Source organism: Cydia strobilella, chromosome 25, assembly GCF_947568885.1.
Source record: "Cydia strobilella chromosome 25, ilCydStro3.1, whole genome shotgun sequence".
In the NCBI taxonomy this organism is placed as follows: domain Eukaryota; kingdom Metazoa; phylum Arthropoda; class Insecta; order Lepidoptera; family Tortricidae; genus Cydia; species Cydia strobilella.
Genome location: NC_086065.1, coordinates 5,802,772 through 5,817,728, shown reverse-complemented (window position 1 = coordinate 5,817,728; position 14,957 = coordinate 5,802,772).

Below are 14,957 nucleotides of genomic sequence, written 5' to 3'. Positions count from 1 at the left end.
ATGGCCAACCCTTAACGACCCCATGGACAATCCCATGACCACCCCATGGCCAACCCCATGACCACCCCATGGCCGACCCATGACAACCTTATGGACAATCCCATGATCTCCCCATGGCTAATCCCATGACCAACGCTTTACCGAACCATGATGACCAACTCATGACTTTCTCCACTATCACTGAGAAGGTAAAGTGGCTATGGCTCTCTTCGATACTATTCACACACAATACAAGGCATTCAAATTCTAGTAATCTAATAGAATTGAATACGAATGGTCAATACCACTCGATTCCCAATTTCCATCGCTCGTATTTTCAAAAATAGCATTTCATCGTTTTGAACAGATTTTCGAGTGACAAAATCGAACGATCGAAATTCAAAAATCGGCCCCCTGGAAACACACCGCTGATGATGCCCAACTCGCTGAACGAGGTAAAATACCGGGATTTGATTTGGTAGCGGCATTTATCATTATATCTACCACAAATAATAATATATATAACTCGGCAATAGAAATACATCATCTGTGATTATCAACTGGCCGCGTAGCCAACACGCCAATCGCTTACGCTCCGAAGCGATCGAAATGCAACTGTCACTGTCGCACTAATATGGACGAGTGATAGAGATACACAAAGCGTTTCGTTGTCGTAGCGCAAGCGATTGTCACCTTGGCAAGGCCGGCTGTTATGAGCTTGAGCTTGCTATCACGGTTCATGAGATACAGCCTGGTGACAGACAGACGGACAGTGAAGTCTTAGTAATGGGGTCCCGTTTTTACCCTTTGGGCACGGAACCCTGAAAAGGATCAAACAAACTGAGGAGAACTTCCTCTTTTTTATATTAGAGTTTCGTAGTCACCTAGGAACCCTTAGTTTCGTCATGTCCGTTTGTCTGTCTGTCCGTCCGAGACTTTGCTCCGTGATCGTCAGTGCTAGTTTGGAATTTGGTTTAAAATACATTTTTAGTACGGAACCCTAAAAACGGTCACACACAAAGCATGTGTTCTGTTCGTCAGAGGAGCCGATGTAATGTTATTTTAATGGACTTACAAAATAATCGATACTATCGTTAAATTTTATCGACAAAATCATAATATTATTGACTGATAAAGAGATAACATGTTGGTTTCAATGTGCAGACATGTTTTTAAGGAAATAGTTATCTCTTAAACATAAATTATAGCTTAATAGGTATCTGGTTAGCTTTTGTTAGATAATGTTATTAATTGAGATAATGTAATGTTAATCTCTGACCTAATATTTATTATTAATTTGTTTTTCCCCTCACTAGCTCGGAAAGTTGTCTTATATCCTTCAATACAAGCGGGGAAAAACGCGTTTTATCCACTAGCGGGGAAAGTAATTTGACCTTGGCTGGAGCGTGTTTAAGTAGCTTGACAGATAACAAAACGTAAATCGTTTATGATAATGATCCGTTCTATATTAATTATCATGGTTTGAGAATCTAATGAAAAATACCAAATTTAGCTTTATTATAAACCTTAAAATTCCATCAGAAATTTGTTTTTTTTATAATGATGTTAAATATAATTCTGAACGCACAAGTTGAGTTGATGCAATTTCAAAACGCATCGTTGACATTTCATACGTCAGAAATGTCAACATTGTCAACAATTTTTTTACTAAAAAACTTTTCTCACCGACTCGTGTAAAGGACTTCCGGTTCGAGCGCCATCTTGTTAGTTAGCATCGTGATTAATTACTTTGTTTTTTGCTCATTAATATTGTTTAAAGTGTAATATTGATAGCTTATTATACAGTAAACTAATGTGGTAGTGTGCAGTAAATGGAGAATTAATTTTGAAGCGCGTTTAACCATCTTGGAGTCAACGGCCGGTAGTCCACGTGCTTCTTGTAAAGTCTAGCTATCGATTTACAAGAGCTAACAAATCACCGTACACTTTCTTGTACAACCGTACAATTTTTGTCGTTTTTAAACCTCTTAATACCTTGATACTGGCGTAATAGTCCCACTGGGCTGAAGCCATAATTTTAAAAGAAGAAGAAGAAGACTCGCGTAAAAATACACAACGTCCAGAGTTTTCTGTTATAATATCGTAAAGAAATGAAATGATTCCAGTGATGAAGATGATCTAACGCCTGTGGAGGTTGCATTTTCCTCGCTATAGTGAGGTGAAAAGTTTTGTGTTATACACGGGCGCAAATGTATTTTACTTCTCGTGTGTTGAAACACTCGCTACGCTCAGGATTCTATTTTAGAACCACTCGCTTCGCTCGTGGTTCATTATTATGACGTTGCTGACGTCATAATGACGTATAAATGCTACTGGGGCTGCACGTGTCACCTGGGTGGTGCTTAAATGAGTAACGTCTTGTTATAGGCAACATGGCAAATCAGGCTATCGATTTACACAATGGCGAATACATGCGATATTTCTACACCGAGAAGCTCTACCCAGAACCCTCAGACGAGGGCGACGAGGATTAAGTTGAACAATTTTAGGCCAAAAAACTGGTTTTCTGGCCATAACTTGAGTTAATTAGTTTAAAATTAAAACCTTACGCAAATTTTTAGAGACGTCAAAGACTAACGATTTCGTATATGTAAGAGCCTTCACAGCAATTGAGATACGAAAGTGTTTTTTTAGAAATGTTTAAAAAAATCATAAATAAATAAGTATTCATTTCTTTCAAAATCCGGTAGACAAAAATGGAGGTAAAAGATTAAACAACCGATAGCCGTTTGTCTTATAATTCTATATGTAGTGCAAAAGCAGGAGATCTGGGGCCCATTTCTCGAACAATATTAGTCTTGTCTAATATTATTAGTGTATTGTCATGGCAACCCATACGATTTGACAGTTCGTGGACTAATAATATTAGTCTAACATCGTTCGACAAATTTATTTATTTAGTCGTATGGCATTTTTTTCAAAATAGGCAATTACATAGATACAATTATACAGTTGTATCGCGAAATGATAAAACGGGTCCAAAAGAATACAAATCGAAAAAGTTATAGGTCAACATTTAACCAATTGAGCCATGGGAAATGGGACCCTGGAGATGATTCTAAACTTGTCAAAAATGGATGAAAACCTCGTGTAGTCCCTTAATGTGAATAATCGTGATCAAGATATAACTTAATTAAGATAATCTAATAGATTTATATATATGCAATTTCATAATGAGTCAGACGGGCACCAGCCATGCAATAACATCATGATGCCTGGAGATTAGCAAACATTAGTAAGGTAGGTCCTAACCTACCTTACTAATGTTTGCTATTATCAATTGACCTATCAAATGAAAAGGTACAATACAAGAACAAAAAGAGAAGAGAAGACCTAATAGACGGAGCAACCATGCACCTACAAATGTGTGGATCATTTAAGGTTCCTTGGTTGCACTTGCACAGTAACTGATACCAACCTTGATGAGGAAGAGATAGATCTTCGAATCCAAAACGCCCTAAGATGCTCGGCAGCACTCCACGACCGACCGACCAAGATTCGAGTCTACAATACTGTAATTAGACCAATTTTGATGTATAAGCGTGAAGCTTGGACGCTGACTCAGAAATAAGAGCAAACTCATAGTCGCGGAGAGGAAAATCTGGCGGAAGATTCAAGGGCCTATCAGAGATGAAGATCGAACTTGGAGGCGTAGGAGAAATAGGGAGCTAGAGGAGCTGGCAGCGCCCAATATAATTGGCGAGATCAAAGCCACACGACTCCGCTGGCTTGGTCACCTGGAGAGGAAGGGAGAGGATCGTGCTGTGAGAAGAGCGTATGTGGGGCACCCGGGCAGAAAAAGTCCGTCTGGGCGTCCCAGATACCGCTGGAGTGACGAAGCCCTAAAAGACCTGTCCGCCCTCACAATACCCAACTGGCGTGAAGTGGCGCAGAATAGGGTAGAGTGGCGCTCTCTTGTGACAGAGGCCAAGATCCTTTTTGGGTCACTGGGCAATGAAGTAAGTAAGTATATTGACCTGCTTATTCGTATCTCTATCGCACAGGCGTAATCATATTGGTGTCCTGCCGGCGGCAGGGACCGGCACGCTATCCCTTACAGAGGTTTTGTAAGGGTTTTGCATAAGGCTTAACTCACCATACCCTTTGCCAGACGAAACCCTTTCATTTAGAAGCAAAAATACCCCAAACAATGGGTTCTTGTGCTCCTTATTCATAGCTTCGTTTTCTATAAAACAAAATTTCATAAAGTTGATTTACCGATAAAATATGATACATAAGATGTTCTTCTTAATATTAAATTCGTCTGAATTACTATTTATATAATAATGAACAGTTTAAATAAATATTCAAAATTTCCTTAATGTGGAGCAAAAACTGGAGCAAAGTAGGGAGCTCGAGGGAGAGGAGTGTTAGGGTCGGCAACGCGCATGTAACTCCTCTGGAGTTGCAGGCGTTACATAGGCTACGGAGACTGCTTAACATCAGGCGGGCCATATGCCTGTTTGCCACCGACGTAGTATTAAAAAAAAGGGCCATTTTACGGTACCTTATGTACTACGTCGGAAATCAAACGTACCTACCTATTTGCCAGATATTATGCGTCTAAAAGGGGTCCGGCTGGGGAGTAAAATCTGCATCCGGACTACGCCTGAACCCGCTGATATCCGCGACTTCAAGATATAATTTAAATAACAGATGAATGTACCTGTTAAATGTACCTCTGAATGAATTGTTTTTTATTTATTTTTTATTTCAAAAATGGTCTCATAAATTATTGTTTATACATTTTATTTTTTACAATTTTAATGACCAGATTTTAGGGCAGGTATTCCTCAACAACACATTAAACCGCGTCAGCCTTAAAGCGAAATCAAAATAATCTTTCGCAAATAAGTTTACAACGTTTTCCTCAATATTTCTATAATTTAATTAATCGTATGGCATTATATTATACAGATATAGAGAAATCATAAATCTAAATCCAGAAAATTTATCCACTTGATAGCTTTGTCGTTTATTTTTATCAGGTCTTCCGGGGTAATATAATGTTTCTATTAATCGCCCAGCCGGGCTGCGTAGCACATGATTGGCGCGAGAGTATCTCGCCGCGACATAGACTACCTTTTTAACTTGTTGCTTCTTCTCGACACCCTTTTGGGAGGGTGTGAGGGGTCTCGAACGCATTCCTGCTGCGGAGACTGTTTCCATTCGCGCCCCATCTTCGTGGGGAGGTCTTCCATCGTCATTTTGGGAACGACTGTGTAATCTGGTGAGGGCCAGCTTTTTCGCTACCGGCCGTTATCCAACCTAGACTATCCGTCCCTCTTTAATTCATACAGTAAAAGACGGGTAGTCTATCTCGCGGCGAGATAAGTAGGTACTGTCGCGCCAATCAAGTGCTCGGCCTACTGATACGGTAAACCCAAATTCGTCTACGCGAATTATTGATAGCTTAGATTGTCTAATATAATTGCTTATCGTTTGTCTTTTTAGAATAAGTACGTTAAGATACGATTGGATATCTAATTCGTGCCAGACAGGTGGCTTTTTCTAATGATAAAATTCATTTCGTCATTATGTAAATAAAATAGTAAGCGTACTATGAGTCACTGACAGTGTCAACACTGATATACACGGTGTTTCCTGTGCAATAAATTAAACTGGAGGCTGTACACCTACTGACCAACATTTGTTCAGTATTTTTAAAATTATGAATTTTTTAGATTAGGTATACCGTTTTTATACTAATTAAATATTATTTTCAATGTACGCTGCTATCTGTGTGTTTGACGTTGCTTGTCACCCTTTAAACATAACAAATTTTACAGTACATATGGTGCTACTTTCTCGCACTAGTGCGTAAAGAGCACTTTTCGTGCATATGTCGAAAGTTTAAAGGGCCATATGTACTGTAAAACGTTGTACGATACACGTGCGAATAGGTAATTCGCAACTCGTGTCGATTTAGAACACTTCCTGCGGTCGTGTTTTTATTTATTGCCACTCGTTTCGAAATTCCTCTTTTCCGCACTTGTATCGTATATAACTATTGCAATACATTCATCATCATCATCATCATGTCAGCCGATAGACGTCCACTGCTGGACATAGGCCTCCCCCAAGGCTCGCCACTCCGACCGATCCTGTGTCGCTCGCATCCACCGCATTCCCGCGACCTTCACCAGGTCGTCGCTCCATCTCGTTGGAGGCCTACCGGCAAGTTCGTCTTCCGGTACGCGGACGCCACTCCAGAACCTTCCGGCCCCACCGGCCATCAGCAATACATTGCGTCTTATAAACTTTAAGGTGTAATGAAAATCAAAACAAGTTATTTTTAAAAATTGCTGAACAAATGTTGGTCAGTTTGAGGAGTACAGCCTACAGCTTAATTTAATGCTCCTGTTACAGGAAACACCCGGTACTTATACGCTAACGTCTACGTAATTTATTTTCTATACATCTCGGTCGCACTCATCTCAGTACGAGCGAGATGCATATAAAATAACGTTCTCGATACCGTTTATGTCAGCGCCAAACTGGTGGTAGCCACATAGGTACCACAGAATTAGGTACTAAACTTACCTGCATGCCCAACATGACGAGAGAGAAGTCCAAAGCAGTTGAGGACAGTAAATTTAGTTAGTCTAAAACAGTAAATTTACTGCCATCTGCTTGATTGTATCTATTAATTTATATAATAATGTAAATATTAACCTGTTGGACGCCAATGACCGATATATCGGCACCGCAAGGTCCAACGCCTAAGACGGAATAATCCGTCACAGACCACAGAGCAACATAGACCTACGTGCATGTGCATAAAGTCCAATTTCAGTTTTGCCACTTCGGTGACGTGGCGTCCGAGTGACAGTTTTTGTGTTTGACACGGCGTCGAAAGGGTTAATGACGATCATAATATAAATTCATGTAGATTAGTCTAGCATAATTTATAATTTAATTTCATATTATGAGAATAAATATCTAATCTAATGACTAATCTAATCTATGGTTATGTTATGAGTGGTGTTGTGTTGGGGATATATTAAATGTGTCGAGTAGGTACCTTACTTTAGGCGTCTTAGCGATATAAAAAATAAAAACAACATTCAGTTCTCATATTTTTAATGGGTAAACATTCGGTTATGAACAATTGATCGGCTATCTTACACTAGTCACCGATTATGGACTCTACAACTGTACGTATAATTATATAGAGTTAGACCAAGAAAAGAATGCAACGATTTTGAGCATACGCAGCGCACGTACGTTGCCCGTGTGGTGCCGGGTAAGAATAGCACCACCCCCCCCTCTCTTTCCGTGGGTGTCGTAAGAGGCGACTTAAGGAAATCCGGTGGATGGGAAGCAGCGTCCTCCGAGAACTACCTCTATCAAACTGCGGTCGCCAACCCGCCTGCCAAGCGTGGCGACTAAGGCAATCCCCCCCAAGGGATAAAAACAAAAAAAAAATGCAGACACAAATAAAACCCAGACCCCTAGTCCCCGGCAGCCCCGCTATTCCTGGCTCCGGTAGCGGCCAGGGTAATGGCGGGGCAGGGAGTGCTACAGTGAATCACCGGCAGAGGCCCGGCTACCATAACCGACGATGAACTGCCGGTAGGCCTCCAACGAGATGGAGCGACGACCTGGTGAAAGTCGCGGGAATTCGGTGGTTGCGAGCGGCACAGGATCGGTCGGAGTGGCGAGCCTTGGGGGAGGCCTATGTCCAGCAGTGGACGTCTATCGGCTGACATGATGATGATGATGACGCAGCGCAAGTGTTATTTATACGTCATAATTTCATGGATGTTTGACGTTTAAAATAACACTTGCACTGAGTGTACTTAACTATCAAAATTGTTGCAACTTGTTTTTTATTTTATCCTCGTAGGGGCCACCAAACAAAATTTTCCTGTTTTAAATTTGAATCTTTTTAGGGTTCCGTACCCAAAGGGTAATAACGGGACCCTATTACTAAGACTCCACTGTCCGGCTGTCTGTCTGTCAGTTGAAATTTTCACAGATGCTGTATTTCTGTTGCCGCTATAACAAATACTAAAAATTCAATTTGTACGGAACCCTCAGTGGGCGAGTCCGACTCGCACTTGTCCGGTTTGTTAATGATAAATTGGGATTAATTTCGCTTGTCCGAGAAAGGAATGAGACAAAAGAAAAGCTACTTTATTTGGATTGCGTAAAGGTTTTAATTAAATTTCAACGGAGTGTACCTTGTATTGCACATTGGGCCTTACAAGGTAACAATTTTTTTTTTTGTAAGTTGTGACCAAAACTCGAAAGCTTTTTGCACACATTTAATAAAAAGTTCATACAGTTGCTAAGCGAAAAGTATGTTTCATACAGTTGTAGTGTCATACAAAAATTGGCTTATCTACTTAGACCGTTTGCTAGAACTTTTAAAAACCGGTATTTTATTCATTTTACAGCGTTTTAAAGATTACATTATTTTTGGATTTGAGAAAAGATTATTTACAATGTTTCTTTTAGGCCTCATAGGCACGAGCGCTTTTTCAAAACGCGTTAAAAAAAAATAACGACCAGCGATTAAAGTCGAAAATCCAACAACGCTTGATAAAAAGCGCCACCGCCATCTTGTGAATAAATACACATGTATATCCATTTGTGTCATTCAAACGCTTTTTTAACGCGCGTTGTAAAAGTGCTCGTGCGAATGAGACCTTACTCCAGGGTTTAAGATATAAGCATTCGTCTCTTTCTTATCAGGAAGTGTGAAAGAGAGAAATAGATTATATCGGTTTGACATGATAGTCCTGTAGTCCCATTTTTAGAATTCATTATATAAATCTAATTAATCTAACTACTTATTCTATATTTTTTTATAAAAGAGGCCGTGAGTTCAAAACTCACCCAAGGCAGTAATTTTTCCACTTTTAAATTCTTCCTTACTTTGTTCTCCTCGAAAATGTAAAGTAATGTAAATAATCTAAATTATTGAAATTTGGACTACCCCCGCCTAGTCCAAATTTCAATAATTTAGATTATTTACATTACTTTACATTTTCGAGGAGAACAAAGTAAGGAAGAATTTAAAAGTGGAAAAATTACTGCCTTGGGTGAGTTTTGAACTCACGGCCTCTGGATCCAGAGGCCGTGAGTTCCAGTCTCACCCAAGGCAGTAATTTTTCCACTTTTAAATTTATTCTAAGCTTAATAGCATCGATCGCAGACGCTTCTGCTTGTTAAAAATTAATAAAGTAAGGAAGCTCGGCACGTAGAATTTTTGTATCTGCCCGCCTGTTCCTATCTCTATTGCACGCGCGTAATTTTATTGTTGTCCCGACCATGATGCCGACGGTCAATAACACTGTGCGAGTGGGACAGGAATATAATTATGCGCGTGCGCTAGAGATAGGAACATGTTCTGTATGAAATTCTTTGTGATTAGCGTCCTAACTTTAGTAAAATTTGTGTAAGATATTATAGATGACGGTGTGCACGGATAACCCGACCAACTTTTACCATAGATCCCTAATTTTGGAGTAAAGTTTTTTAACGTACATATATGCAATCCGCAAAATTAATTCACTCAATATCACTAAAACGTTTTCTTTTTAAGTATTCTTTAGGCCTCATTAGCAGGAGCGCTTTTTCGACGCGCGTTTAAAAACGTTTGAATGACACAAATTGATACATGTGTATTTATTAACACGATGGTGGTGGCGCTTTTTATCAAGCGTTGTTCGATTTTCGGCTTTATGCGTTGGCCGTTAGATCGAATTTAGCGTGCGGGCGGATTCAAACGCTTTTTTAACGCGCGTCGGAAAAGCGCTCGTGCGAATGAGGCCTTACAGTTTAAGCGCCCTTAAAGTGGTTCAGAGGGCCTAGAAAACGAAACGCTATTGGCTCTCCAATCTCTCCATCACTCTTCCATATTAGTGCGATAGACATTAGAGACAGATAGCGTTTCGTTTCGTTTCTCTGCGAACGATTGACACCTTGGCTAGGCACCCAGGTTTTCGCTCAGGCTGTACAAGTAAGTACCTACGTAAAATGTTTCATTTCAGAATATTTAAAATAAAGTATTTGTTAACACTCAAAATGTTTCATCAATAAGTTTTTCGGAACTTATGTACGAAATATCATTTGATATCGCTTTTCAGTGAAGGAAAACATCGTGAGGAAACGACTAAGCCCAATAATTATGCTTAGATCTTTAAAACTACGCAACGGATTTTGATGCGGTTTTTTTTAAATAGATAGAGTGATTCAAGAGGAAGGTTTATATGTATAATTTGTAAAGGTTTTGTGTAAATTAGTTGAACTACCCGGGCGAAGCCGGGGCGGGTCGCTAGTTATGTGCATTTGTTTAAGGATTATATTGGCTCGTTTGTGGCAATAATGTTGGCACATGTGTGCACATTATGTGTATGACATGTGTGTGTAAGGTTTATATTGGGTCGCTTGTGCTAATTTTGTTTGCACCTTAGGATTCATCCATTAATTACGTCACACGAATTTCGAGGTTTTTTGACCCCTCCCCCCTCCTTGTCACACTTGGTCACATTTGGCAAACCCCTCCCCCCTGGTGTGACGTCACATTTTTGCAATGAAATAAATCGAATTAAGTATTATTAATATTTTATCAATATATTTTTGACAAAATATTAGCAAAGACTAATATAATAACTCCGTAATAGATGGATACAGTCTAAGGAAAAAACGTGCCACGAAAATCCACGAAAATTTGATTCTCGATCAGATGGCGCCACTGCCTTTGGCCTACTCTCGTATAGAGGGCGTTGACGGTTTCGTTTGTTATTTAACAATTTTAACGCATACCAGTGAAAGAACATGGGGCAAAATCATATAAAATAATTAATGCAAATAAAAAAAATCATTTATCCATATTTAAACCCACCACCACTGCTTACCATCAGAAGGGCCGTATGCTTGATTGCCACCGACGTGGTATAAAAAAAATACATTTTATCGTATTTTTATAAATCTTCAATTTTAGTTTTAAAGTGTGTCGATAGATGGCAGTGAATTTACTGTGGTTACAAAATTTACTATGACAGTGCCGCTCTGTCCTATTATATCCTCTTTGATATTAGTAATTTTATAACCCAAAACAGAATTATTCTAATAAGTTAATGTGACGTCACAAAGTTTGTGCCCCCTCCCCCTTGTCACAACATGTCACATTTTCTTGACCCCCCCCCCACCCCCTAAACGTGTGATGTAATTAATGAATGACCCCTTATGTGTATGCGTGTAAGGTTTTTGGCTCGTTTGTGGTAATGATGTTGGCACATGTGTGAACGTTTCATATGTGTGTGTAGATTTGACAAATGACAGTGCTTAATAGATTAACCTCAAACGAATATATAACTTCATTAAAAATTACCAAGGTTTCGTGAAAAGGTTATATTAGATAGGGTTGTGGGCTTATTTTTAAACAAAAACAGTTTTTCAGTAGTCTAAATTATATTCTAAAAAAATAAGCACCTGCGTTCGCGAGGAAAACTTAAATCTAATTAAAATTACGTAATAAAATATTTTATCATGTAAAACAATTTCAACTTCGTATTATGTACAATCAATATTTAATTTTAGAACAAATAAAAAAAAATGTAAATATGTCATGCATGTCAAAATACAGAAATCAATTCTTAATGAGGGCTAACGCGTATGAATTCGCCGCTAGGGGCGCTAGTGTAGATGGTGGTCTTTTCCATAGTTCGAAATGACAAATGTCACTTGTCACTTTAATGAATGACAGCTTTTCTATAGTCTTTTGGACCACCATCAACAGAGGCGCCAACTGGTGAGCAAAAAAACGATAGCCCTCATTGGAGTACAAAAAACTTATACATATATTGTATAGGCGAAAACAAACGCAAATAACAGTTTTTTATCTTAAAAACAAATGAAAGATAAGAAATATATAAATTTTCCAGACATTTTTCCCTGTTTCCTTAAACGACCTCACGCCGTCATTAAAACGTAGGTTCAGATTGTTATAGTAAATATTTTCCTTTTGCGTCTTACAAAGTTAAGTCAAATGTGACGTTCCACGGGTAAAGGGTACCTTATAAGGGTAAGGGTACAGCCGCAACAGCGTCCTGGCCATGATCGCAGACCGGCTGGATTGCCCGTATATGAGTCACTGTGTAAGTGTTCATGTACGGGCTCCAGCAAGTAAATGATTGTTTATAATTTAGTGTAATTTTTTAATTTATGTAATTTTAATTTAATTGATAACCTGTTTTAATTTAATTTATAACCTATTTTAATTTAATTGTAATTTTTAATTTGTATTATTGTGGACCATTGTTGTCTGGAATTAAATAAATGATTATGATTATGATTATGATTATGGCGGTCGGCGCTTACGCCGCGTAGTACCGCATTAGTACTGGAGCATCGTCAATAGTAGCGTAACCGCCAACCGCCATAAGGTACTTTTACCATTGGAACGTCACAAATTATCAGTTACACGTAACTGAATGAATCAGCACAGCAATTCCGATAGCTAATCAAGCACTTCTAATCGCCGTCGGATATATCGGAGCGGCCAACGCGCACAAACACGTACTCGGCGCCTTGACAATAGGATTTTTGACTTTATTAAAAAAATATACCATGCATGAAATAAAGCAAGCAATTAATAGAGAAACGTAGTCATAATGTATTGTTTGTCCACATTATCGTTAGTCATAATTTGTGGTATTTCCTATAAAAAGGGACCTTATTGTCGATGGCGCTTACGCCATTATAAACGATGCTCCGGTATAAATACAATGCCGCGCGACGCTGTGCGGCGTAAGTGCCATCGACGATAAGGTCCCTTTTCATAGAAAATGCCCCATTTGGTTTTTCTCAGAAACGCGTAACTTTTCAGGATTGCCATAAAACAAACCTAACCTAACCTATCTATAGGATAGCCCTTGAATACATAGTGATGTATGTATGTACACAACAAAAAATATATAATTTTATGCATAATTAGGTAAAATCTATTTGGTCCTGTATAATTATTTTGATCGTAAATTAATACGCTTTCCGTTGTTTTATTCAAATTTGCGCAGTATTTAAGTTTAAAAAAAATACATTTCTTTTAACACGAAATGGCGGAAAATTGGAAAAATTTGATGATTTTTAGTATGTAATTTAGGCGGTTTTTTCGGGGTTTGTAATTATTTATATTTAAAATCTTTATTATAGGTATATTACAAATAGTATAAATTTCTAATGGTAGTAAGATTTTTGATATATCTTTTACCAATAATTGTATAAATTTACATAAATTATTATTTACCCTATGTAACTTCTAATACTGGTTAAGCAGTGAAAATCGATGTTTTAATTTTAATTTTTCCTAGAATCAGTAAACAATTATGTAAGACATATATTAATTCCAGGCAAAAAGAAAAAATCATGCATTTAAGGGTTAAGAAAATCCTAAAAAGTTAACGGATTCAGAATTATGACAAATGATAATCTGACAATCATTATCACATTATGACTCAATAATTATGTCAAACATCCGTATCCGCTCGACTCGCCACACCAAATAATCTATCTAATCATTTCGATAATCAGAGCCACATATGTGCATCCGTGGGACACGACCAGAGCCCGGTATTCTCGTAGCATTTTTGAGCTGTCCTAGGTACTTCCCGTTTATCGACTTCCGATTATACATATGTATATCGATAAATACAGAATTATTATTATTACGAGCCTATTGTGTCCCACTGCTGGGCAAAGGCCTCCCCCCTCTTCTTCCACTCCTCCCGGTTTTGAGCTACATCTGGCCAGTCGCTCAAAAAGGAGTCCAAGTTATCCCGCCATCGCCGACGAGGTCTGCCGGATCCCCGGTTTGACTCATGGGGCACCCACTCTGAGGTTATTTTGGCCCACATGTCATTCGGCATGCGGCAGACATGACCAGCCCAGTCCCACTTTAACTTGTCCGCTTTCCGAGCTACATCTATTATTTGGGTTTTAGAGCGCAGCGTGGTGTTCAATATAGAATACAATATGTAAAATATGATAACGATTAATATGATTATTATAAACGGAAGTCGACAAACGAGAAGTCCCTATGGCAGTTCAAAAATGCTACGAGAATTCCGAGCTCTGGACACGACAAAAAAAAACCTGGGCTTTGACGACGGGGCGGCCCTACCCCAGAACTCCACCATTAAGAGTTCCCGGCAAGCTCGGTACTCCATACATACGTAGTTCCGCTCTCATCTTAAAACGACTAGCTAGATTACTCTTAAACTTTGTACTTACAATAGGTATATCTATGTCTGTAATTAGTTTATGTAGCTTCAGATACCATAGTTAAAAAAATACAGCGAATTTAGGTTTTTCATACAAAACTTGTTTTTGCTCTATTTAGTTTGTTTTATATACAGAACTAGATATACCTAATGTCATTGTATGTGCAAAGTTTCATTACAATCGAACACGTAGTTTTAAAATGAGAAGGAAACTCCGTTTGTATGGCAAGGTGAAATTCGGCCAAGCTTGCCGGGGACTCTTAACCAACTCTCTTTATGTTTTTCTTGTTTTTGTTTATAAAATTAATGTAATTTGCTGTTGCAATAAAAAAATTGTTCTCTAAATAAGATAATATATCTAATGATTTATTAGTTCTAAGATAACAAATTGATTGTACATAATCTTTTAATACAGAGTTTAGTACAGCGCCCTTCAAACACGTCAGTAGCTTACCGAGATTATTGAAGTCAATTTAGATAATACGGGTATTGACTTCATATTATAGGCAGGGTTCCGTACCCAATGGGTAAAAACGGGACTATATTACTAAGACTCCACTGTCCGTCCTTCTGTCACCAGGCTGTATCTCGTGAACCGAGATAGTTAGACGCTGACGTAGCTGATAGTTGAAATTTATACGGATGTATTTCTGTTGCCGCTATAACAAGTACTAAAAAGTACCCCCCCCCCCCCCCCCGCCTGCCCCACAGACAGATGTAGTGCAT